The sequence below is a fragment of the Cervus canadensis genome, chromosome 26, assembly GCF_019320065.1.
Source record: "Cervus canadensis isolate Bull #8, Minnesota chromosome 26, ASM1932006v1, whole genome shotgun sequence".
In the NCBI taxonomy this organism is placed as follows: Eukaryota; Metazoa; Chordata; class Mammalia; order Artiodactyla; family Cervidae; genus Cervus; species Cervus canadensis.
This window is the reverse complement of record NC_057411.1, coordinates 49,920,188-49,924,482: the sequence shown is the minus strand read 5'-3', so window position 1 is coordinate 49,924,482 and position 4,295 is coordinate 49,920,188.

Here is a 4,295-nt window from a genome sequence, read left to right as displayed (position 1 = left end):
CCTCCTCGGCCTTCTCTGGAATCCCAGCCCTGTCCTCCCCCAGCCTCACAGCCTCCCCAGATCGACCAGTCCCTGGAGAGGTCTTCTCACCCTGCACGTGGGGCTCCCGGGAGCCGTCAGAGACACAGAACCCACCCCGTCTCTGTGTTCCAGCGTGGACGCCCCTGTCTCCTGGAGACACCCGTACCCTGAATTCCCCCTTCCTGGGATTCAGGGCGAAGCCGGCCCGAAGCCGCAGTGATTACGAAATTGTTGAGCACAGCCCCGGGGCAAGCAAGGGTCGTGCTTGCGGCCAGACGTGACTGCCCCGGGGTGGGGATGGGGGGGCGGAGTAATGCCCTGCGGCGTCCCCATGGACCCAGGCCCACCCATAAGGTTGCCCTCTGCTCCGCGATGGAGGCCCTGAAGTCCAGGCTTCCCCGGGGGTTCCTCAGCTGTGCGGAAGGGCGGCTGAGGGCCTGGGGTCCCGATCCCCAGGCTTCCCTGTCTCCCTCTGTCCTCAGCTCCTGGTGTTAGGAGCTGAGCCTCAAGGCCTCTCATGTGGACTTGTAGAGCCTGCAGAGTGTGGGCAGCGGGCGGGTGAGGATGGAGGTGTCTGGGAGAGGGGCGCTGGCATGTCGCTGGATGTGGGTCCTCTCCGGCGGGGCTGCAGGCTACAGGCACACCTGGGGCTTGGCCTCCGTGTTCGTTATCTGTGCTTTGTCACAGGCGACCACAAGCAGAGTGGCTCAAAAGACGCCTGCTTCCTATCCCACACCTTCTGTGGTCGGTCCTCTGCTCGGGGTCTCGGCAGAATGTGGTCAAGCTGGGCCCTGATCTCACCTGAGAATCAGGAGCGCCTTTCAGGCCATGTGGTCATTGGCAAAATGCAGCTCCTTATGGCTGCAGGAGGGCGGTCCCATACCCTGGAGGGCTGCCAGCTGGGGACCGCTCAGCCCCTCGCCTCGTGGCCCCCTCCACAGGACGTTTGCCCCATGGCATTCTTCAAGCTGGTAGATCCTGTCTTCAGTATCCCAGCTCTCTGCAGGGAAGGCTGGGCCCGCTTATAAAGGACTCACCCGATTAGGTCAGGCCCACCTTGTTTGAGAAACTCAGTCAACTGACTAGAGACCTTAATTGCATCTGCAAAACCTTCACCTTTGCACGTACATAACCTAACTAAGGAGAAGGAAATGGCAACCCACTCCAGTATTCTTGCCTGGAGAATCCCATGGACAGAGGCGTCTGGCAGGCTACAGTCCATGGGGTTGCAAGAGTCGGAAGTGACTTAGCGACTAAACCACCACCACCTCCAACCTAACTAAGGGAGGGAAATCCCATCACATTCACAGTTTCACTCAAGAGAAGGGGGTTATATTGGCCGTTTTAGAATTCTGCCTTCCCTCTGGATGAAAGCACATCCTTGTCTTTACTCATTGTTTTACATCAACCCTCACTGTCAATGATGGGGGAAATACTAGCTATGCTGTTGTTAGGCACGAGTGGTAAAGAACCCACCCACCAATGCAGGAGACATAAGAGACATGGGTTCAATCCCTGAGCCAGGAAGATCCCCTGGAGGAGGGCATGGCAACCCACTCCAGTATTCTTGCCTGAAAAATTCCATGGACAGAGGGGCCTGTCAGGCTACAATCCATGGGATCACAAAGAGTCAGACCTGACTGAAGCGACTTAGCACACAGTCTTGTTAACAGTCTGATGAGGAACACACCCCTTTTACAGATGAGAAAAACTGAGGCTCACGGAAGGCAGGGCACACTGACACACAAAAGCTACCTTCTGCTGGGTGCTCCAGGTCACAGCAGGCTGGAGGGAGGCAGAGTCCAGACTTGACCTCACACAGACCCCTGCCCGGCTGTGGCAGACGGGTCCCACCACCACGGAGCCTGTGACTGACAGCCGCCCCCCGGCCCTGACCGAGCCAGGCCCCGGGCACCCACAGAAGCACAAGCTGACGGCTGAGATCCCCGAAAATGTGGAGGGTCACGGCCAACGCAGACCCCAGTCTGAGCGGCATCTTACATCCCTTGCAGGCTCTCAGGGCTGTCTAGCCATACCTCCCCACTCGCAAGGGGGACCTCCGGGGCCTGCTTGAACCCCTCTGATGACAGAGAGCTCCCTCCTCCCTGAGATGAGCTCTCCCTTCTCTGGAGGACTCGGCCCAAGGACCCAGCCTCGTGCTGAGACACTCCCACCTCCTTGCGGCTTCAGACCGCCCTTTGTCCTGAGGTGATGGGCTGCTGTGGCTTCACCTTCATGATGGAGATGACTCATGCTGTGCCTCCTTGAGATGGCCACTCTCCCTGTCGGAGCCTCAGTTTCTTGTCAAAACTAGGGGCTAAACCTGGACTTGGTTCTCCAAGGGTGGAAACAGCATGCTGGCGGGGAGTTTCAGGGCCTTGCGATCAGGAAGGGTGCTAAGGGTGCAGACAGCATACTTGGTGGGGAGTTCCAGGGCCCTTGAGGTCAGGAAGGGTGCTGTGTGACCCTGGGCAGGTTGCTTTCCTTCTCTCTTTGGGAAAGTGTGTGGGAGAGCCTTCAGGGATCCTCGCAAGGAGCGTGATTTTATCCGCAGCCCCAGGGGGCTCCTCCAGGAGGGGACACTTGTTCCCCGGTCCGCATGTGGCTCATCCTATGCCTGGCCCGCAGGGGTTACTGAGCTTGCATACAGTAGGTGTGCACACAGTTAGGTGCGCAGTGAACCCAAGTAGGGAGGTGACTGGATGGATCCAATGGAGACACTGGGGTGGCGGGGCCCCTGGGCTGTGTGCCCCAGTGCTGGACGCACGCCTATCTCACACCCACCACTCTGCTGAAAGAAGAGGTGGGGCCTTGCTTCCCGGGGCCCTGGCCACTGCTGGAGCAGAGCAGGACTGGAGCCCAGTCGGCCCGGGGCCCACGGCAGCCAAGCGCTGGCCTCCACCTGCCTGCTCCATGCCTCGGCCACAGATGGGGGCCGGGCGTGGGGGCTGGGTGCCCTGCGGCGCCTGCCTGCTCTGTGCTGGTACAGTGTCTCTTCACGCTCAGGACCCTGGTGTGGGGTTTGTTTTTGGCTACAGACGAAGAAGAGACTGAGGGTCTGAGAGGCCGGGCGACTTGATCAGAGTGACTCATGCTCTGGTTCCGGGTTCCGTAGCCTGCGGTTGCTGAGGCCCGGCCCTTGGCAATCATCACCGCTAATCGGAAACAGGCCACTGTTAGCCCCAGCTCTGAGCCGAGCCCTCAGCTCCTCAAATCCTCACTTCAACCCCAGACGCAGCGATCATCAGCCCTGTCGTAGTTACGACCAGACTGGTACTTTGAGAAGTAAAGCTGCTCGCCCGAAGCCCCACAGCCTCTACGTGAGGAGCTGGGATTTGAACCCACAGGTTGGACGACCAGGCCTCACCTGGACCTCCAGGTCTGCCGCCGCAGAGCAGGGGGTCCTGGGCTGCCCGAGCCCCCAGGGGGCCTAGGGTGTGGGGCTGGGACCCCGGGTGGGAGCGGCGGAAACCTATCGGCTCCTAGACGGCCAGGGACGCCGCGGGTTCTGAGGCAGCTGGTGGGCCAGGAGTGACCCGGGCCCCACCCCGCACAGCGCGGCTGCAGGCCAGGCTGGGCAGCTGCCCAGCAAGCCCGTGACCTCCGAGCGCAGTGACCCCGGGGTCACTGTGACGGGGCTTCCCGCCGCCCCCAGCACGGGCCGTCACGTCTTCGTGTTTTCAATTGCAGCGCGGCCTCCGCCCACTGTGCGAACCCACCCAGGCCTCAGAGAAGGCAGCCCAGGGTCAGGGTTCCAGGGAAGTCTGTTGGCCCTGCTGCTGGGACCTGCTCCCTCCCGCCTGGGAGCTACTGCTTCTGGAAAGTTCTCTGCTGCCCCCTGGCGGGAGAGGCCTGGGAGGGGGGGCCTGCAGGGAGAGGACTTTGGGGCTCCGGGACCCCAGGACCACAGAATGGTGGAGCACCCTGCCCGCCTCCCCCGACCCAGGCCTTCCCGGCTCCGCCTCCTGGGCGCAGAAGCAAACTGGGGCTCTCCTGACTCTGTCTCCTTCTGTTAATGAGGGTCCTGGGGAGAGAGATGGGAGGGGCCATGACTGCCCGGTGGTCCAGGAGGCTTCTTTGGGGACACGGAGATGTTTAGCAACTACACGGAGCAGTGGTTGCACAACATTGCAGGTGTTCCCTATGCCACTGAATTATCCACTTTCAACGTGATGTGTGGGCTTCCCTGGTGGTTCAGATGGTGAAGAATCTGCCTTCAGTGCAGAAGGCCTGGGTTTGATCCCTGGAGCCCATCCAGTATCCTTGCCTGGAGA